The sequence below is a fragment of the Macaca nemestrina genome, chromosome 18 (assembly GCF_043159975.1).
Source record: "Macaca nemestrina isolate mMacNem1 chromosome 18, mMacNem.hap1, whole genome shotgun sequence".
Lineage (NCBI taxonomy): Eukaryota > Metazoa > Chordata > Mammalia > Primates > Cercopithecidae > Macaca > Macaca nemestrina.
Genome location: NC_092142.1, coordinates 54794633 through 54818005, shown reverse-complemented (window position 1 = coordinate 54818005; position 23373 = coordinate 54794633). Strand labels below are relative to the sequence as shown.

Sequence of the window (23373 nt, the reverse complement as noted above, 5' to 3'; positions counted from 1 at the left end):
GCAGGCTCCAGGTTTAGTGGAAGGGAGTTGGCATGAGCTGCTATTGTGGAAAAAAGCAGCCTCTGCCCAAACACTTCCCATCAGAGATGGAGCATGGGGTGGTGGGATAAACATCGCAGTCTCTCTCTAGCCCACCCTCATGGCACACAGCTGAGGCCTGGGTGATGCCATTCCTAGAGGTCAGCTTTTGGGGGGCAGGGCAGAGAAGGGTGGAGAAGACCCAAAGAAGCAAAGGGAGAAAAACCAACACCACCTACAACATAGCTGTGAGGGTTGTATGAATATTAGCCTTAAAGCCCTTCGAACAGTGTCCCGTACTTGCTGCAGCTGCTGTTATTGTTCTTTTTGTTTGTTTGTTTTGAGACAGCACTCTGTCATTCAGCCTGGAGTGCAATGGCACGATCTCGGCTCACTGCAAGCTCCACCTCCTGGGTTCATGTCATTCTCCTGCTTTAGCCTCCTGCATAGCTGGGACTGTAGGTGTCTGCAACCACACCCGGCTAATTTTTTTTTTTTTTTTTTTAGTAGAGACGGAGTTTTACCGTATTAACCAGGATGGTCTTGATCTCCTGACCTTGTGATCTGCCCACCTCAGCCTCCCAAAGTGCTGGGATTACAGGCGTGAGCCACCATGCCCGCCTGTTATTGTTATTATGACTATTATTAATTTAGTTTCATGGAAAATTCTGTGCCCAGGAAACCCTTGCTTTCTAGTACAGACCAACTCTCAGGATCGGATTCTTGGATTCCAGACCAGCCTGGGCAACATAGGATTCATGGATTGGGATTCATGGATTCTGAGGAGCCCATGAATACTTGAAATTGCACCTACAATATTGTATGTGCATTTCTTCTCGGGTGCATAGCTTTCATCAAATTCTCAAAGAAATCCAAATCCAAGCAAAGTGTGAGAACTGAGCTCAGTTTCCCCAGCTCCTCCAGGCCTCTGACTCTCAGTCCCCTCCCCACTGACGCCTGCCCACAGCCTCTGCTGAGAACGTCCAGGGCTGTGGGAAACACACCATGGCTGACTGAGAATTCTCACCCTGCCTCTTGTCCTCAGCACATGGGATCAGCACGTGCCAGGGAACTGGGCCTTCAAGGACCAGGTGGCTGCTCTGTCTTGGGTCCAGAAGAACATCGAGTTCTTTGGTGGGGACCCCAGCTCTGTGACCATCTTTGGCGAGTCTGCGGGAGCCATAAGTGTTTCTAGCCTTGTGAGTTCTTTGCTTTGTGAATTGAATGAATCTCAGTGCAGGAGGTTCCAAAAATGATGAGTCACTGGCATTTGATTGGTGCCTTCATGTTGAGCAAACACTTTAATACACATTGTCTTCTTCAAGCCTCACACACACACATATGAGTTAGGGGCTCAGTCTAATTTCACAGACAAGACAGCTGTCATTGGGAAAGTTTAAACAAATCATCTAAGGTCACGGAGTGAGTAATAATTTGAGGAAAAATCCCTTGTATTTGTAGAGGAGAAACCCTAGCATTCAATTACCAGAGTGGTAATTACTTGTTTAATAGGAAACTCAGCTAAGGCATTAAATGCCAAAAGATGCATATAAATATTTTATTTTAATTGAAACTATAAAATGTAAATTCCCTCACCAACAATTTGATACAGGGCCTTATGTTTGCAGAGTTGGTCTGCTGACTTGAGTTCCAATGTGGATTATCTTGCATAAACCACCTGCAAAATTCGCTGTCCTCAAATTGCAGTTTCGGTTTCTTTACAGTGGGTGCAAACTTAAGGATGCCTGCAAAGTCGCCTGATTTTAGTGCATTTGGGATTTTTATACTTTTCCTGTAAATATTTTACTTCTTTCTTGTCCACACAAAATTTGACAGCAATATATATATATATCTGTCTCTCTCTCTCTATATATATATATGTATATCTGTATAGTATATATATACACATACACACACATACATGAATTTTTGGTTTGTTTTGTTTTGAGATGGAGTTTCACTCTTGTTGCCCAGGCCGGAGTGCAATGGCGCAATCTAGGCTCACGACAACCTCCGCCTCCCAGGTTCAAGCAATTCTCCTGCCTCAGCCCCCTGAGTAGGTGGGATTACAGGCATGTTCCACCATGCCTGGCTAATTTTGTATTTTTAGTAGAGACAGGGTTTCTTCATGTTGGCCAGGCTGGTCTCAACCTCCCGACCTCAGGTGATCCACCTGCCTTGTCTTCCCAAAGTGCTGGGATTACAGGCACGAGCCACCATGCCCGGTGACAGCAATATATTTTTTTGAGACAAGGTCTCACTCTGTTGTGCAGGCTGGCAAGCAGTGGGGTGATCATAGTTCATTGCAGCCAAACTCCTGGTTACAAGCAATCGTCCTGCCTCAGCCTCCCAAGGAGCTAGGACTACAGGCATGCGCCACCTTGCCCAGCTAATTTTTTTTTTTTTTAGAGATGAGTTCTAGCTATATTGCCCAGGATGGTCTTGAACTTCTGGGCTCACGTGATCTTCTTGTTTTGACTTCCCAAAGTGCAGGGATTATAGGCATGAGTCACTATGCGTGGCCCGATGCAATATTTTTTAGCCATCTCTTATCAAGAATTATTTTTCCAGACATAATTAGATTTTCTTTTTACACATACAGTTCATTTGTTCTCATGATATTTCATTGATTATGTAATTACAATAACAAGTGCAATTGACAAAATGGGTTTGGAAGTGAACAAACCCGATTCTTGCCAAGAAACTGGTGAGAAGAGAAATGTACAGAGGTGCTGGAAAATGGCCCACTGGCTCAGTGGTCAGCATTTCCTTGGCATCGGTTGGCAGGTTAATTGCAGCAATCAGTGACATGGTGGTGAGTTAAGAAAGCTTCTGCTGAATAGCACTTGACAATATCTGTGGTCTTTTTACATCTTCAAAATTACCTTCTAAGGTGGATTATATTAACCTAATTTTTCATATATTATAACAGCCTTTATTTCATGAGCAAAATTGGACCAGACCCTGTGTGAAGAGTTCTGTTTATTCCTTCTTCTGCTTTTCACAACAGTTTTGTGATACGGGCTCAATTTTTACTCCAGCTTTACAGGGGAGTGAACTGATACTTAGAAATATTAAGCAACTTGGCCGGGTGCGGTGACTCATGCCTGTAATCCCAGCACTTTGGGAGGCTGAGGTGGGCAGATCACGAGGTCAGGAGATTGAGATTATCCTGACCAACATGGTGAAACCCCATCTCTACTAAAAATACAAAAATTAGCTGGGCATGTTGGCACGCCCCTATAGTCCCAGGTACTCTGGAGGCTGAGGCAGGAGAATCACTTGAACCTGGGTGTTGGAGGTTGCAGTGAGCTGAGATCACACCACTGCACTCTAGCCTGGCCACAGAGTGAGACTCCATCTCAAAAAAAAAAAAAAAAAGAAAAAGAAATATTAAGCAACTTGCCTGAGGTTACCTAGCTAGGAAGTGAAGGAGCTAGAAATCACATGTCTGAATATTTGACATCAAAGTCCATGAAGAACCAGGGTCTCAGAGAGGTTAAGTAAGTTGCCCAAACCTTCACAGCTAGTCCTTTAACCCCCAAACCAGGGCTTTTTCCCCCTCTAAGCTTAGAGCTTTTAAGGAGGCTTCCTGGGAAGGTTTCTTTGAAGAGGAGTGAATGGTATGTGTGTCGCTGGGGAGTAACTTTTCCTGGGTCTTCTGTGTTCTCTCTCCAGATACTGTCTCCCATGGCCGAAGGCTTATTCCACAAAGCCGTCATGGAGAGTGGGGTGGCCATCATCCCTTACCTGAAGGTCCATGACTATGAGAAGAGTGAGGACGTATGTATACTGTTAACACTTTGCCGGCTTCCTCTCCTCAGTTAGCAGAGAATGTGGTCAGGCCCCTTCTCACCATGTGTTTGGCTTTCCTTAGTGACCATGCCAAAGGAACCTCATGCTGGCCCAAGGTGAATCTTGTTCCTCCATGAAAGTTCTGGTTCCACAGGAAATGGAACTAGCTACACAACGCCACACCACTGGTGTGCACAAGTGTGTGTGTATGTGTGTTATGGTTCTTACATCTTACCCCTTATTCTTTGCTTGTGATATATAACTCAGTGCCCTGTATCCTATACAGCTCTTCTGTGCCTACACTACTCTGCTGGGAATGGATACCCAGGACATTATGTTAAGAAAGATTCAGAGGCTGTTTCCAGCTCAGTGGGAAATAACGCTGTGACTGATTAGTGTTGTCTGGCTTGGGATTATAAGAGGCATCTATCACACAATATTTCTCATCTGTCTCTTGTCTTAATTATCTACTAGATCGTGAGGCCCTAGAGACCAGGATCTCTCTGTCCTTCAGGCCCCCAACATAATACTTGGTATATATCAGGCAGCCATAAGTGTTCTGAATGAATGAGTTAACAAATGAGCTGTTTCATTCAATGCACATTAATTAAGCACTGGGCTGTGGAGCCATCTCTTGAGTATTAATCATTTTTGTGGTAAATTTTCTTAAACATCTTACAGAAAGTAACAGTATATACCAAGAGCAGTAACATAGAGTTATAAAGTTATAAAAAAATACCCTCAATATACAGAAATATTGATTTTGATAACATTCTCCATAAAACTATTTTCAGTTTGGGCATATATTTATTCATTTGACACGCATCACTGGGTGCCCACTATTTTCCCTGCTCTGTTAGAGCTTTGGGACTTATCAGTGGAGAAAGCACATCCTAAACTTCAGGGCAATCTAATCTTTTTATCACCTATCCTTGGATACGATTAAATCCTGGAATCCATGGATAAGTTTGGGAAGTGGTCCCACAATTGTGCCAGACTCCACATGCTTGCACGTTTTCCCAGGGAGAGGGTCTGTGACTTTGATTGGATTCTCAGAGTATCCATGACTCCCAGAAGATTAAGAACCATCACTTTCAGGGAGCGAGTTCTACAAATATGGAAGGTTCAGTGACAAGGAAAGCAGATGTTCAGCAATGGGCCAGGCATGGAAGGTGGGGAACATCAAGCTTATAGGAGATTGGATGAGGAAGGGGTTTCTGGGGGATGCAATGCCCTGAAAGGATATCGTGGAGAGAAGAACTTAGGCCTTATAGAATGAGAAGGATTAGTATAGAGGCAGGAAAAAAGACAGGTAGGACATTCCAGGCTGTGTGTGGGCCTGGGGCTTGGGCAGGGCTGACAAGCTAAGAATCTGATCTGGAGCCCTGCCTCTACTGACAATGAAGGAGCTTGCAAAGCTGCTCCTCGCTCTTGGTGTTTCTGTCTTCATTTAGCACCTCAAGATTGGGCTTCTAGACTCTGGAGGGGCCAAGTACCAATGCAGCCAAGCTCACAGGACTGATCTCTTTGTGACCATGAACCTTGATTCCATTCCATGGTCACAGACTGGCAAACTCCCATCCCCAGCTGTGGTGTTCACTAAAGATGACAAGGAGAGCCAGGCAAGAGAGTGAGGGTGATGCAGTGGCAACCTGTCCGCCATGTGCACCTTCCATTATAGGGGTGTGGGGCTAGGCAGGGGTAGCAGGATGGACTCATGTATGGAGGACAAACCTGTGTCTGATTGGAGGATATTTTCCAGCTTCCATTTTCCTAGATGCTTCCAATGTCATGCTCTAACCTGGCCCTTCTCTGCAAAATAGCTGTAGGTGGTTGCACATTTTTGTGGGAACAATGCGTCAGACTCTGAGGACCTGCTGAGGTGCCTGAGGACAAAATCCTCCTGACCCTCATCCAGGTGAGGACAGACAGGACAGTTTTGGAGGGAGACTTGCCCTTTGAATGGAGAGATTAACAAATCCTACGCCTCTGTTATTTATTTGGATTTGGAACATTGAAAAGAGGAGGATTGGGGATACTTGGTAACAGCTGCAAAAAAAAATAAGTAGGGGTATAGAACCCTTGTAGGTAATTTAAGAAAATTGTTGGGGCAGGGGTGCCACTTAGCCTGGAGAAGATTCAGCAAAGTACAAGGCTTGTCTCTAAGTCCCTGAAAGCATCTCACTGGAGAGAGGGACCACCCTTGTTACGCATGCTTCCAGAAGCTGAAGTCAAAATCAGGAGCTGGAAGTTCTATTAGGAAGTCATTTTAGTTCTGCATAACTGAAAACTTTTCAAGACCTCAGTTGTCTGGAAAATGACTGGGCTCCTTTAGAAGGTGGTGAGATGCCCACCTCTCCAGGTATTCAAGCAAAATCTAGCTGACCTCTGACAAACTTTCAATCAGTGACAGATAATTGGACCTGGTAATCTTTATCTCCCTTCCAATCTTGAGAGCCTTTGATGATAGTCTTTGAATGAACAAGATCGTTATCTTTCAGATTTCAACATTTGCTAGTTATGAGGTGTGTACCAAATGTCCACTCTGAGCCATGCTAGACTCAGTGAAATGGAGAGTAAGTCCTGGACTTGATGTTGTGTCAAACTCTTTCATGTGCTCCTTTCTACCCAAATTCCAAAAGAGAAACCTAAGGAAACCATGATTAGGGCTGAGTGTTGCTTTCTGAGACCCAAAATATATCCAGGCATGTCCAAGACACTGTCACTCAGGGACACACTTGAGGAAGATGTTCACACCAACCCCTACAGTCCTGAGCACTCCATCTACCACCATTTTTCCCTTTGCATTTGGCCAGTAGTTCTGAAAGTTGAATATGCATCAGGATCACTTGGAGGACCAGCTACAAGAAGGTTCCTGGGCTACGCCCCCACCACAGAGTTTCTTATTGAGGAGCCTGAAGTGGGCCTGAGAATGTGCATTTATAACAAGTTCCCAGATGATGCTGATGCTGCTGGTCTAAGAACCACACTTTGAGAATCTCTGGGCTAGGCTGTATTAGTCTCTTCTCAAGCTGCTAATAAAGACATACCTGAGACTGGGTAATTTATAAAGGAAAGAGGTTTAATAAACTCACAGTTCCACATGGCTAGGGAGGCCTCATAATCATGGTAGAGGCTGAAGGAAGAGCAAAGGCACATCTTACATGGAGGTGGGCAAAAAAAAAAAGCTTGTGCAGAGGAGCTTGCTTTATAAAATCATCAGATATCATGAGATTTATTCACTATCAGGCAAATAGCATGGGAAAGGCCTGCCCCATGATTCAATTACCTCTCACCGGGTCCCTCCCACAACATGTGGGAAATACGGGAGCTGTAATTTGAGATTTGGGTGGGGACACAGCCATACCATATCACAGGCCACTGTTTTTCTTGGTAGATATTATTATTATTCCCATTTAGCAGATGAGAAAATAAGACACAGACAAGTTTAGCCCCCTGGCCCAAGTATGTGGCAGAGCTGCCAGGGACTGATATATTGAGCTGGGCCCATAGTGTTTGTTTTTACTTTTTAAGTGCATTTAAACCAGTGCTAGACTATGTTGGCTTTGCTTGGTCAGGAATTGGGACAGCAGATTTTGTGAACAGAAATTGCTGATGATTTTTTTTTCTTCCTTATTGCAGAAAACAAAGCCTTTCACTCTAGTGGTTGATGGTGCTTTCTTTCCTAATGAGCCTCTAGGTCTATTGTCTCAGAAAGCATTTAAAGCAATTCCTTCCATCATCGGAGTCAATAACCCTGAGTGTGGCTTCCCGCTGCCTATGGTAAGAATTCTGGCTGTCCATGCTGCCATCTCTCAAACCATGATGCAGCTCTTGGCTTCAACAGCTGGGCATTTCCACAGATGACAACAGGTGTTGTAAATGCTGAAGCCCACCAGCCGAGCACACAGTGATCACCTTTCCTCTCTCTGAAAGGACCGGTCAAGTCACAACAAGTGTCTGCCTTCCTCCTCATGTGATGAGGCTTAGGGTGGAAGAAACAACTATATAAAAAGGAAAGAGGGCATGGGTCCACTTCTTCTTTGTTCAGACAATATTATAAATGATCGTTTCCAAAAAATGCAGTTACTACTTCAGAGCTGACATTCAGATAGGTTTGAAAAACTTCAGTCCTTTAAACTGTTCATGTCCAGCCTTGGTTCTGACATTTTGATATCTGAGAATGCTAAGGTTGTATAAGTTGCAAAATTGTTAAATCATTTTATTTATTCAACAAGTATGTACTGAGCATTTATTAGAGACTTACAAAAACTGAGCATACGAGCTTTCTGGGAGCTTACACTCTGGTGGGGAGAGACAGATGAGACACGAAGTTGAGAAGATGATTTCAGAGAGTGATAGATGCTATGAAGGACACAAGTGAGGAGAGAAGGTATCCTTAGAGAGGATAACAGGTGGTCAGGAAAGGCTCTTCTAGGAAGAGTTTGTTGAGCTGAGGCCCAGGTGCCGGGAAAGACCCATGATTTTTTTATTCCGTGTCTTAGAAAGACTCTCTTCATTGGAAATAAACTTTTCATCTGTGGAAGAGTAGAGAGTTCAAATTCTCAATACTGTTGAAGTTCATTTATATAGATTGACCTCCTCATTTTAAGCTGGAGGAAATAGGCTTAAAAAATAAAGAGGTTCATCAGATTACAAAGCTAGTTGGTGGCTGTCTAGAACCAGAGTCCCGAGTTCATTGAGTTGTGAAAGCATGTTCTACCATTATTAATTTGACCTCCGGGGCAATGTTTTGAAGTAGGACTAGGGATTTTTGTCCTCATGCTGCAGACGAGGCCACTGAATCACAGTTCATGGCTTAAGTAAGGCTTTTCAGTGATTTCTGGGTGTGTGTTAGAAAGAAGAAGGCAGGTGCTAGTGATGACAACCGCCACTGTAACTACTGTAACCAGTTCCCCAGTAACTTCCAGTGCCAAGCACAGGCCATCCAAGCAACAACTTTAAAACAGGCATGATTTTCCCTATTTTAAAGAAACTGAGGCTCAGAGCAGCTAAAGCGGCTTTCCAGTATCTCCCGGCTAGTAAGGAGACAGTGGTGTATAATTTTTATGCATTTAGGCTCCACCTTTTTAATTTAATTTAATTTAATTTAATTTAATTTAATTTAATTTTTGAGTCAGAGTCTTCCTCTGTTGCTGAGCCTGGAGTGCAGTGGTGTGATCTTGGCTCATTGCAACTTCCACCTCCTGGTGATTCTCCTGCCTCAGGCTACTGAGGAGCTGGATTACAGGCACCCACCACCATGTCCAGCTAATTTTTTTTTTTTTTTTTTTTTTTTTTTGGTATTTTCAGTAGAGACCAGGTTTCACTATGTTGACCAGGCTGGTTTCCAACTCCTGACCTCAAGTGATCCACCTGTTTTGGCCTCCCAAAGTGCTGGGATTACAGGCGTGGGCCGGTGCCCAGCCTAGGTACTGCCTTTAAATGCCGAGTTCTCTGCTTACCTGCTGTGTGATATTAGGGGAGTGGCCCACCCTCTCTGAGCCTCCACTCCTTCTTCTGTGAAATAGGGCTCATCTTAGCACCTGCCTCACAGGTGTACATCAAATAACCTGGCATACAATCAGTGCTCAGTAAATGCTAGATATTGGAGTTATTCAAGTGACAGAATTTGCAGAGCTCAAAAGCCTGTGTGGGTGCTGAAATTCCATGTGAATTTGCAGTTAAACCCATTGCAAGCTGTTAGAGACCACAGGAAATCGCTGAGTTCCTTAATGTACAGAGAAGGTGTTTAGTAGTTAAAATATGCTTGTGGGTAATTTAAATGGCTCTGAGGGTTCCCTGAGATTCCAGGAGACAGGTACGGCCCTAGTATTCATTTAAGTATCCACAGTATCCACCATAGTGATTCATTACCCCAAGATTTTCAGCAGAAAACATACCAAGAAAATTCATTTGCCACGTGGATATTGTTTCTGACACCTCATGTTTTAAAGCTGTAATTTTGCCAGAACATGGTAATTTAACAAATAATCACATGAAGTGCTTACTACATACCAAGTACCAATTGTAAGTGCTTTACAAATATCAACTCGCTCAGTTCTCATCACTACCCTCGCAGGAGGTACTTGCTGCAAACTCCATCTTACAGATGAGGAGCCTGAGGCAGGAAGAGTTGAGTCCCTTGCCAAGTTTTCAGGTGGTGAGGGCAGTGCAGGGAACCTGTGTTTTCAGCCACCAGCCTCACCGCCACTGCCTGACCTCCCACTGTGGCTTCTCAGAGGCCCCACCCACAAAGGTCTTGAGAAGGAGAACAACAAACACCAGTTTGGAAATTTTCTGGCTTCTCTTTGAACTTGATGTCCAAGCCAAGTTGGGGCCTCTTAGGCAGTCAGGGCTGCCATAATAAAATACCGTAGACTGGGAGGCTTAAACCACAGACATTCACGTTCTCACAGTTCTAGGGACTGGAAGTCCAAGATCAAGGTGCTGATATCGCTTTGTGTGTCTAAACTTTCTTTTCTCATAAGGACATCAGCCAGATTGGATTAAGGCCCACTCTAACAGCTGCATTTTAACATAATCACCCCTTTATAAGTACTATTTCCAAATAGTTGCATTCTGAATTGCAGGGGATTAAGGCTTCAATGTGTGAATTTTGAGGGGTCCACAATTTAGCCCACAATGGGAGCCTTCTCACAAGGTGGGCACTCGGGCCCCACAGGCTGCAGGTGGAATGACAGGGAACAGCTGCCTTTTATCAAAAGTGAGAAGAAATTAACTATCTGACCAGGACACTGAGCCCACTTCCACACGTGGCTGCCTGGGCTCGATGGCTCCTTACCCAGCTTCTCCTGTGAAAGTTGGCTGCCCATGCCTTCAGGGAGATGGGTTTACCTTCTGATGACCAGATGGCTTACAGAGGGCACTGCTTCTCTCCACAGAACGAGGCTCCTGAGATCCTCAGTGGCTCAAAGTCCCTTGCCCTCCATCTGATACAAAACATCCTGCTGAGTAATGTGGGAGGCTGCAGTACTCCAGAGACACATGCACTTAACAGATAGCCCTGGGTCACACTCAGGGGGAGAGGCCAGGGGCACAGACACTCCTCATTCACTCAGTCATTCAATAGACGTTTCCTAAGCACAGGTGTATTAGTCCATTCTTGCACTGCTATTAAGAAATACCTGAGACTGGGTAATTTATATAGAAAAGAGGCTTAATTAGCTTATGGTGCTGCAGGCTGTACAGGAAGCATGATGCTGGCGTTTGCTCAGCTTCTCGGGAAGCCTCAGGAAGCTTACAATCTTGGTGGAAGACAAAGGGGAAGAAAGCACGTCTTACATGGTCAGAGCAGGAGGAAGGAGAGAGGAATGAGGTGCCACACACTTTTAAACAACCAAATCTCATGAGAGTTCTATCATGAGAATAGCACCAAAGGGATGGTGCTAACCATTCATGAGAAACCACCCATACGATCCAATCATCTCCCATCAGGCCCTGTCTCCAGCATTAGGGATTACAATTCAACATGAGATTTGGTGGGGGACACAGGTCCAAACTATATCAATAGGTCCATAAACCCAATCCACAATCCCCAACCTGGAAGAGCTCCAAAAACCCAGAGGCTTTTTGTAACCCACCCAGCAGCAGAATCGGACCTCAACTGATTTGTGGCTATCAGTCATTTTTGTTCCCACACATTTATTCATGTTATTTATCCCACTATTCAGATGTTTCTCCGTGGATGCATTAATGTGGGTTTTGGGGTGTTGCCCCCACCCCGAGCCTGTGTCATAACACGCAGCATGGGTGCTGCATTATCTACCTACAGTCTGAAAAGCTCTGAATGCTGAAACACACACAGGACTAGGGACCTGTATTCACCACACACCAGCCAGGCATCAGGCCAGGCTCTGGCAAGACCAGTCATTTACTCATTCATTCACTCATTTATTGTTCCATCACTCATTCATTCGTTCACTGCACAAACTTAGCAGTATCTGGTCTTACTCTAGACACTAGGATATAGAGATGGATTGTTTTCCTTCCTTTCTTTTCTCCTTTTTCCATCTTCCTCTTTTTCCATAAACATTTATTCAGTGTGGACTCAGTGCCAATATTCATTTTGTTCACTTGTCCATGGAACACATGTTTAGTGAGAGTCCACATGCCCCTGCACTTCCCTGGCCACTGGGGTGCAACATGGGGTGGACAGAGATGACAAGACACTGCAGTACAGTACACACGAAGCACAGCTATGTCCAAGGCCCTGTGGTGCACACAGAAGGGGACAGGCAGCTGTCTTGGGGAGAAGGATTTGGAGGATTAATGGAGCTTGTCTGGTGATGGAATGGGTGGGTGGATAAACTGGGAAGAAACAAGAGTACCAGCTGGGAGCAGAGGGTTGTGAAGAGATTGGCTGAGGGTTGGCTACAGCAGGAGAGAATGCTTTCAGCTATTGTAAGCTATGTAATGAGTATAGACTTCATCCTAAAGACTGAGAACAGAAGGAAGAAGGACACGATTTGATTTCTATTTTAGGAAAAGCCCTCTGAAACTGGGCACGGTGGCTCACACCTGTAATCCCAACATTTTGGGAGGCCAAGGCGGGAGGATTGCTTGAGCCCAGAAGTTCAAGAATAGCCTGGGCAACACAGGGAAACCTTGTCTCTTCAAAAAATAAAAAAATTAGGCAGACCTGGTGGTATGCATTTGTGGTGCCAGCTACTTGGGAGGCCAAGCAGGCGGATTGTTGAGCCTGGGAGTTTGAGGCTGCAGAATCTCTCCACTGTACTCTAGCCTGGGCAACAGAGTGAGACACTCTGTCTCAAAAAGAAAAAAAAAAAGGTAGGAAAACAGAAAGAAACAGTACACGCAGATATCCCTCAGGTCCCCCTGGTGGAGGGATGTTTGATGAGTTGCAGCTGTCTGATGATGAATTGGGACTAAGGTTTGAGAGACATTGATGTTATAATTTATACACTGGAATTCTCAGGTGGACTGGAGATGGCCTCATGGAGAAGATGCTCATTGATCTGAGCCTTAGGGGAGGGGAAAAACTGAGCAGAACGACATTTCAAGTAGAGTGGGAAGTAGGTTGTGTGGGAAAGTGCAAGAGGAATGGAAGGGCACATGGTTCTCCTAGGCACGGTAGCATGCTAGGGGCTGATTTTTAAACAGTAAGTAGTTCTCTGATGCAGAAGGCATAGCCTTACCCCAGAACCCTAGGACTTTGCACTCTGACTGTCCTATGGGGACTCACCTGGGACTCTACACAGCATCTATACCCACCTTGGACACCCCCAGCACCATGGGTTCTGCTGGTTAGATGGCCAAAGAGGCCAGGCCCTTACGCCATAGACTGGACCTACTGCAGAGACCTCCCTTGCTCTGGCCTGATTAAAAACCACCAGCCTCCTGAGGACCCGATAAACAAGTCCGAGCAGCATTCTCCAATGTGGTGTACACTGCCTCGCCTCCAAATTAGGAAGAAACCCATCAAGGGCTGTGCTGCTGTCTTAGTGGTAGGAGTTTGAGCTACAACACCTTTCCAGCATTTCCTAGAGCACCAGATCCCTGAATCTTCATGGAATTTACCATGCACTCTCTACCATTAGTGCCTGGGGGAAGTTGAGAGGGAGAAGCCTGGGAGGCAGGCTGGTGCCAGGTCAAGGAAGCATTGAATGTCCTATTAAGGCACTCAGCAATGGTGCCTGAGGGAACCAACAGGACTGAATACCTGCTCTGGGCCAAGCAGCATACTTCTCTCTTCACATCTCATATAATCCTCTACATCCCTACAGATGAGGAAACTGAGGCTCCAAGAGACCAACTAGCTTAGGTAAGATAATAGCTAAGGGCTGGAGGCAGTGCTGGTACCAGGAGCAGGGCTGATTTCATGGATGTTCTGCCTGTGTAGTCACAGAGGACCTTGTTGCTCAGAAGGGTCCTACATTTGGTTTAATGCTCCCTTGTCACTATCTTGAAATTCTTAATGATTTTTTCAACAAGGAGCTTATGTTTTTACTTTGCACTGAGCTCCACAGATGATGCAGCCAGTTCTGCCCAGCAGTGACTCATTCTGAGACATGAGAGAGAAAGGCCTGTGGTCAGGAGCATGGGATTTGGATGCAAATAGACTTGTGAAAGAATCATGGTTCTTCCAGTTGGGGCCCAACCACTTCACCTCTCTAAGCCTCAGTTTCTTAATCTGTGAAACGGGGCTAGTTTTGATACTTGCATCATAGGGTTGCTGTGTGGATTAAATGAAGCAATGTGGGTAAAGCATTCAGAATCATACCTGCGCAGGTGAGTGTTTAACGTGTAGGTCATTGTGGTTGACCTGGAGCTCCTATGACTAAGATTTTTTTTTTACAGCACATCCCGCCTCAGTATTTGTACCTTGTGGCTAATGAATACTCCCATGACAAGCACTCCCTGACTGAAATCCGAGACGGTCTTCTGGACTTGCTTGGAGATGTGTTCTTTGTGGTCCCTGCACTGATCACAGCTCGATATCACCGAGGTGAGTCTCTGGGCACCCCGCTCCAGGACCACAGCCAAGCCAGACTGGTGGCCACAGAGATCCATGTTGTCTACTGACTGGCTGCCTCCTCTGCCTCTGTTCCCTCACAGAGAGAGTGTCTGTGTCTGGATGGGAACGTGCCATGGGGACCTGTGTCATTCACCTGCCTTTCAGAGTTTGGGAATGCTGATCAGTTGTTTCTGTTTCTTCCCCTTCTTCAGGACCATGTAGAAAATTCTCATCTCCCTATAATTTTCTGGGCACTGTCCCCTGGGATTTCTTCTTTCTAGAAATGTCTTCCCCAGCATCTTAGCCATATGTAGTAATGGAACAAACATTTTAGCTATAAGGAGTAATGGAGCTCTTAAAATAATAGACTTCAATTCAACTATTGTAAAGGCAGACAAGTACTCCACCCCGTAACATTAGATTCCACATTCTTCTCAAGTGCACATACAACATCCTCCAGAATCAACCATATGTTAGGCCATCAAACAAATCCCAATAAATGTAAAAGGATGGAAATCATGCAGAGTATCTTCTTCAACCACAAGGGAATGAAATTAGAAATCAATAACAAAAGGAAATCTGGAAAATTCGTAAATATTTATAAATGAAATGGCACACTCATTTTTACGTTTTAAAAATTGTAAATATGCTTAATAAAAACTTTCCCATTTTAAACATTTTAAGTGTATAGTTCAATGGTATTAAGTACATTCATATTGTTGTACAACCATCACCGCTATACATCTTCAGAACGTTTTTATCAACCCAAACTGAAAATCAGTACCTATTAAAAATAACTCCCTACTCCTCCTTCCCCCAGACCCCAGTAATCACCATTCTACTTTCTGTCTCTATGACTGACATTTTAGTTACTTTAGTGACTTTAGTTACTCAATGTAAATGGAATCATTCAATATTTGTCCTTTTGTTTGGCTTATTTCACATAGCATAAGGTCTCAGGATTCCTATATGCTGTAGTATACATCAGAATTTCCTCCTTTTTTAAGGCTGAATAATGTTCCATTGTATGTATATATCACATTTTGTCTATCCATTTATTCATTAATGGACATTTGCATTGTTTCCACCTTTCGGCTATTGTGCAATGAACAATTGGCTATTGGCTACAATTGGCTATTGACTATAATGCTGCAGTTAACACAGTTGTAGAAATATCTGTTCAAGTCCCTGTTTTCATTTATCTGCGGTATATGCCAGAGGTAGAATTGCTGGATCATATGTAATTCTAAGTTTAATTTTTTTGAAGAAGTGTCATGGTGTTTTCCACTGTGTCTGAACCCTTTTACATTCCTACCAGCAATGCACAAGGGTTGCAATTTCTCGATATCTTGACCAACATTGCTGTTTTTTAAATAATGACTATTCTAATGGGTTTGAAGTAGTATCTCATTATGGTTTTCATTTGCATTTTCCCAATTATTAGAGATGTTGAGCATCTTTTCATGTGCTTATTGGACGTTTGTATATATGTTTTTAGAGAAATGTCTGTTTAAGACCCTTGCCCACTTTTGAATTGAGTTGTTTTTTGTTGTTGAGTTTTAAGAGTTCCTTAATCTTAAATATATATGTGTGTGTGTGTGTGTGTGTATATATATATATGTAGTAGAAATTAATCCCTTACGAGATATTATGAGATATATGAGTTGCAAATATTTTCTCCCATTCTGTGGGTTGCCTTCTTACTCTGTTGATAATGCACCAAAGTTGCACAGCAGTTTTTCATTTTGATGAAATATAATTCATCCAGTTTTTTGTTGATTGTGCTTTTGGTGTCATATCTAAGAATCCACTGCCAAATTCAACGGTATGGAAATTAACCTATATATTTTCTTATAAAGGTTTACAATTTTAGTTTTAAATTTAGGCCTTTGATCCATTTTGAGTTAGTTTTTCTATATAGTATGAGGGAAGAATCTACCTTTATTCTTTTGTATGTGTTATATACTAGGGTGGCTATAATTTTTTTAAAAAAGAAAAAGAATAAGAACAAGTGTGAAGGATATAGAGAAACCAAAACTCTCAACTACTGTTGGAAACATAAAACAGTGCAGCCACTGTGGAAAAATGTTGTGGCTATTCCTCAAAAAGTTAAACATAGTTTCCATATAACCTAGCAAATCCAGTCCTAGGGGTATACTCAAGATAACTGAAAACTGATATTCAAACAAAAATTGTATGTGAATGTTCATAGCACCCTTGTTCATTATAGGCCAAAATGGTAACAACCCAAGTGTTCATCAATTGATGAATCAATAAACAAAATTCAGTATATACTTACAATGGCTTATCAGTTTGCCATGAAAAGAAATGAAATACGAATGCATGCTACAATACAGATGAGCCTTGTAAACATTATGCTAAGTGAAAGAAGTCAGGTACAAAGGGCCACATGTTGTATGATCCCACTTATACGAAATGTTCAGATTAGGCAAATCCATAGAGACAGAAAGTAGAATTGTGTTTTCCAGAGGCTGAGAAGTGGGGCTCAGGGGGAGTGACTGCTAAATGGGTCTGAGGTTTCTGTTTGGGGTGATGAAAATGTTCTGGACCTAAATAGTGGTGATAGTTTCACAACATCTTAAATGTACTAAAAACCACTGAATTATATACTTTCAAATAGTTAAAGTGGCAGATTTCACTTATGTACATTTACCTTAAAAATATTGTTAGGAAAATGAGAAGGCAGACCACAGACTGGGAGAAAATATTCATAATACAATTATTTGACAAAATCATCATATCCAGAATAGAAGAACCCTTACAGTTCAGTAATGAAAATAAAGTATTTTCCAAGAATGGGTAAAAGACTTGAACTTCGAGAGAAAGTTCCAACAAGGTAGATCTTGGTTGAATATGGAGGACTTTTTTTGAGAAGCAGAACTACTGACTTCTCAGACGTGAGCTCTTCATCACCAGGGATATAAGCTCTGCTGTAACAGGAAATTCCAGCCTCAGATGAGGAAGGGGGAAGTGAGGCTGGCTTAGGTAGCCTCTTGTCTCTGAGCTGTCCCACCCCTTGGTCTATACATTGATAGATGGGGACACAGAGCCAGCCCCCTGCTCCACGCTGCCTGCATGTCTGACCTTCCCTGACCTTTGTTCAGATGCTGGTGCACCTGTCTACTTCTATGAGTTTCGGCACCGGCCCCAGTGCTTTGAAGACACGAAGCCAGCTTTTGTCAAAGCCGACCACGCTGATGAAGTCCGCTTTGTGTTCGGTGGTGCCTTCCTGAAGGGTGACATTGTTATGTTCGGTAAGGGACTGGCCACTCCCCACAGTTCACATGAAGCCCCCTGCTTACCCCACCACTATGCAAGAGCCCGGAGGACTTCGGGGTTGGCATTTAATCACCTCTGTGGTTTACAGGCAGATGCAACCTTTCTCTGGAAAATGCCCTCACTTCCATTTTTAGAAGCCAAGATGAAAAAGCACCGTGACAGTTGCTTGATGAGGGCTTCTCTTTGTACTGAAACCTACAGGTGTGGCCACTTAGGAACACTCAAGCAATCTAAATAATTTAAAATAGATATATATATTAGAACCATTTTCTTCCTTTTCTTTGACCACGGGTCTTGCCCTCCCTCCCCTTCCCAGAAATCCCATGAGGCCACAATCTGAGGCTTTAAGAGGCAAGGACCATGTTTTTCATAATTCCAGCTCCAAGTGGTCTGCACCCAGATGAGCTCATGTAAAGCCTTGTGAACTGTTACTTGTGATGTTAGCTCATTTATTCTTAAATTTATGACATATTTGGTGCCTAAAATAAACCAATCAGATGAGGTTGTCAATCGAATAAATTTGCAGGGAAAAATACACACAGGAGCTATCACTGAACTATTTGGTTGGAAACATTACACAATGCAGGCTCTTAACTTATTCACACTGGCCTCCTGACAAAGAGGACGGAACATTCCATATAGAGTGTGTTTGTGCACTGTGGTTTATTCATTATTTCAGTGTTTCATCCTCATCTTACAACACAGATAATAAAGAACTTCCTCCTAGGTTGTCATAAGGACTAAATAAAATAAGCCCCATAAAGTAAGAGTGAATAGCTAATAAATGTCACTGTTATTTCTCAGCAACCATTCCTGAGCCCATACTATGTAATGGCACAGGGACTCCCTAAACTGGAAAAAGTGAACAACATATGTATGAAAAGGTGAAATTCCTTGATGTCTAAAGAGGAAAATTCGTAAGAAAAGAATAACCTAATTGAAAACTGGGTAGCAGATACAAACAGACAGTTCATGGAAAAGAAAACACAAGTGCCTTGTAAACATATGAACATCCACTTAACCTCCCTCATAACAAGGAAACTTCAGACCATCCTTCTTAGCAAGGAATTATTTTTCATCAATCAAGGTTGGAAAAAACAAAACACTTAAAATAATGTATTCTAGCAGGTGTGAGAAACAATTTTATACATTAATAGAGAAGTCTATCAACATTTAAAATGCATGTAAGGCTGGGTGTGGTGGTTCACACCTGTAATCCCAGCACTTTGGAAGTCTGAGGTGGGAGGATTGCTTGAATCCAGGAGTTCCAGAACAGTTTGGGCAACATAGTAAGACCCTCTGTCTACAAAAAAAAAATAGTAAACAAAATTAGCCAGGCATGGTGGCACACACCTGTAGTCCCAGCTACTTATGAGGCTGAGGTAGGAGGATCACTTGAGCCCAAGAGTTTGAGGTTACAGTGAGCTATGATCATGGCCCTGAACTCTAATCTGGGTAACAGCATGAGACTCCTGTCTCAAAAATTGTTTTTATTTTTATAAAATAAAAAAAAATATGTGTAGTCTTAGCCAGGTGTGGTGGCTCATGCCTGTAATGCCATCACTTTGGGAGGCTGGGGCAGGAAGAATTGCTTGAGCCCAGGAGTTGGAAGCTGCAGTGAGCTATGATCGTGCAACTGCACTCCAGCCTGGGTGACAGAGTGAGACCCCATCTTTATAAAAATAAATAACGTAGATTGAAATGCATGTAGTTTTTAGCCTGGCAATTCTACTTCTAGAGTTTTTGTGTAAGTATACTTCCACATGTGCAAAAGTATATATGCACACTAAAATACTGCTTTTACCAGCAAAAGATCGGAAACACGACACATACATTATGTATTTATATATAATTGCATATAAATATGTATTTATATATTACATGTTCATAGAACAACAAATGGCAGTTTGATAAGAGACAAGTCCTATATATGAGATCAATTTTAATAAAAAGAGCAATATGTAGAATACGTGTCCAGTCTCCTGCCAGATGTGTAGAAAGGTGTCCATTTATACCCTGGAACCTGCAGAGCCTGTCTTTGGGAAGGTGCCTCTGAGGCTCGTCACTGGGTGTCTGCAGGGAAGAGATGAAAGGGAAACATTTTCATTGGATGTTAGATGCTCTTTCTGCATTTTGGATTTTCTACTTTTTAAATAAAGAAATACAAAAATTAATTGTAAAAATGTGTGTGAGAGGACAGAGCCAGACGGAGAGAGAGAAGGAAAAGAGAGAGGAAAGAGAGAGAGAAGCAAGAGAGAGGGAAGACAGGGAGAGAAGGAACAGAGAGACAGGGAAGAAAGACAGAAGGGAGAGATAGAGGGAGAGAGAAGGAAGAGAGAGAGGGAAGAAGGAGAGAGGGGAGAGAGAGGAAGAGAGAGAAGAAAAAGAGGGAAGAGAGATGGAAGACAGAGATGGGGAGAGAGAAGGAAGAGAGGATGGAGAGATGGAAGAGAGAGAGAGGGGAAAACAGAGACAGAGAGAGGGAGCAAGCTGGTCTGTGTCCCCAGGGAACCTGCAGCATCATGGGACTGGCTGCAGGAACATGGGGTGGACAGGGAAGATGTGTGTTCAGCTTCCACCATTCAGAAGCCACAATTCCTTGGGCAGGTGCCCATTTCTCTGAGCTTTAGTATCTGCATGTGTAAAATGGGTACAGTGACTTGGTAGGCTTGTAAGGTTCCAGTGGGAGGAGGGGTGTGAAAGGGATTCATCAAATACAAGGCACCCCGGGCATCCTGAGCCTCACCCAGAGCAGCAGCATTTTGTGATTATCTCCTTCAGAAGGAGCCACGGAGGAGGAGAAGTTGCTGAGCCGGAAGATGATGAAATAAATACTGGGCTACCTTTGCTCGAAACGGGTCAGTGAACCTCCCAGTCTCCCCCATGCCAAGGCCTGGGGTGTGAGGAGGAAAATCTCACCCCTGTTTCTGCTCTCCCTTCCAGGAATCCCAATGGGGACGACTTGCCTCTGTGGCCAGCCTATAATCTGACCGAGCAGTACCTGCAACCAGACTTGAACATGAGCCTCGGACAGAGACTCAAAGAACCGCGGGTGGAGTTTTGGACCAGCACCATCCCCCTGATCCTGTCTGCCTCCGACACGCTCCGGAGTCCTCTTTCCTCCTTAATTTTCCTCTCTCTCCTCCAGCCTTTCTTTTTATCTTGTGTTCCTTGGGAAGTTATCTTTCTGTGATTTTGGTTTCCCTTCTCCTCCTACATTTTTTCCCTGCAATCATTAGCTTCCTTCTGAGTTCAGCTACGTTCTGTGGGGATCTTTGCAGAACAAGCTGCTTTCGATGATATTTTATGGACTTAGGAATGATCCTTATGGAATTATTTTCAACATGAAAAAGTGCAAATTGTCTTGAAAGACAGCAAGATTTCTTCAATAAATTTGGAGGAGGGCTGATTTTATAACTCATATGAAATAAAATCGAATGTAAAATATGGATAAGGGGGCAGAATTTAATTCTGTGCTGATAACACTCCCCCTGCCCCCAGCACCCACTTTCTATCAGAGAAGATGTCTGTGAATGTTACCCAAAATGTGAGTCCACCACCCCAACCCATCGGGGCTTCAGCCACAAGCCAAGTATGGATGTCTTGTACATCATGGGTTTGAGCTGGGTCTCTTCTGTGGCTCAGAGAGATGTGTGCGTGATGGGGTATCCTCAGCCATGGAAACCTGACATCATCCAAAATAAAAAATAGAAGTCAAATTCTAGGTATCAAACATCAGATCAGCAGTGCCAAGAAGAAATGAAGCTTCTGTGATGGGGTCGAGATGAATCTATCATTCAATAAATCCACACTGGCTGGGTGTGGTGGCTCACGACTATAATCCCAGCACTTTGGGAGGCTGAGGTGGGTGGATCACTTAAGGTCAGGAGTTCAAGACCAGCTTGGCCAACATGGTGAAATCCCATCTCTACTAAAAAATACAAAAATTAGCCGGGCGTGGTGGTGTGTGCCTATAGTCCCAGCTACTTGGGAGGCTGAGGTGGGATAATCACTTGAACCCGGGAGGTGGAGGTTGCAGTGAGCAGAGGCTGCACCACTGCACTCCAGACTGGGTGACAGAGCAAGAATCCTTCTCAAAAAAAAAAAAAGATAAGATAATAATAATAAAAAAATTAAAAAATAAATCTACACTGAGCGTCTGATATATACCAGGCGTATCCCCACCGGGATACAGCAGTGAAGAAAACCTGGCTGCTACCCAAGAGTGAGCAAACAGACATTAAGCAAACATTCACGCAAGTGGATATCTCATACTGTAACTTTGATAGGTGTTACTCAGGAGAATAAGGTGTTTTCAAGAAAGTGTAACAGAGGCAACCTAAGTTAGATTAAAGTCTTAGGAGGCTCTCTCTGGAGAAATAGCATTTACATAAGAAAGGACAAATCAAAATTAGTCACAGGGTAGGGAGAATGTTAACTACTGTCATTCAAAGGATGCACTCTTACTTTGCATAGTCACATAATCCATATTATATCCATATAATTCACCAGGGTCATTATATTTTCTTCACAATTGCTTCAAGATTACATAGGATGCATAGACTAGGAGGGTTTCTGAGATGCCAGTAACTCATCTGGGTGAAAGATCTCCAACCCAGAGCCTGAATCTGACCCCCTGAAGTGTTTTGTTTGGCTCACACAACGTTAAACATGTTTTGGAATTTGTTGCCAGCAAATTTTAAATTAAGGAAATTTCACATTAAATGCCATATTTCCAGCTTCTTCAGGAAACAACAATAACAAGAAATCCCAGAGGATACTATTATAGAGCTGCATCCCCACATGATAACCAGCACTTCTGGAGGTACATACAACACCTTTTATGCAAATTACAGGGTGCTCCTTCCTCAAAACCTTCTACAGACATCTTCAGAAACTGCCATGGATAAATATCTGCATCTATGATGCAAATGACACCTTCTGTAAAGGGTTACCCTTCTGCAGTGCACTCCCTGTGCAACTGTCCTTAGCAAAAATAGAGTAATCTACAGGAACTGAGTGGTGGCTGCCCCCTTTACAGAGGCATAAGTTCTCCACTTTCCCCAGTCTGCACCATTCCACTTTGTGCTGTGCCTGGTCCATTTTACTCACTGATATTACCCAACCTCTAAAGGTGTTTACTTTTGGACCCTTGACCTCTCATTTCATAGTGAACCTCAGAGAAGTGAAAGGATTCACCCAAGAACACTCAGCAAGTATGCAGTGTCAGCAAGTTAGCAGTAAGTCAAAACTAGACCTTAAGGCTCTTGTCACTTCAGAGCAGGACTCTTACTGCCATGCGGCTACCTCTCTCACCAGATGGTCCAAGGCATTCGGTTGTCTCTGGATTAGGTGGTTGTGGGAGGGGTGGATCAGAGATGCTCTGGGCCACTTAATGCCTCTAGGTCACAAGAAAGCAAGCTGGAAACAGAATTGCCTCTGCAGCTGCAGAAAACTAATTTCTATATTGATATTTGGAAAAACTAACAGCTAGAAAACACCACTCAACTCTTTTTTTAAAATACAATCATATTAGATGACATTACATGCATCATTTATATATTGCTTGCAGTGCCAGCATCTTCAAATATGGTTCTAATTTTGGTAGATATCTTGCTAGGGGGAGCACATTACTAAGTTATCCAGATATAGGGCCTCTTTCCTTCTCTTTCTGTCCACATGCAATCAGATGCATTGTGGAATTAAAGTTGACATTTATTTAAGTGCCACTTGGTGTCTTTTTTTCCCCCTTTAATTTAGAA

The 23373-nt window shown here is 43.3% G+C and overlaps 1 pseudogene; it reads left to right on the top strand.

The window, feature by feature from the left end:
* The window catches only part of LOC105494074 (carboxylesterase 5A-like), a 28866-nt pseudogene extending 8062 nt beyond the window's left edge, over positions 1-20804 (top strand).
* The last annotated feature ends 2569 nt before the right edge of the window (positions 20805-23373 follow it).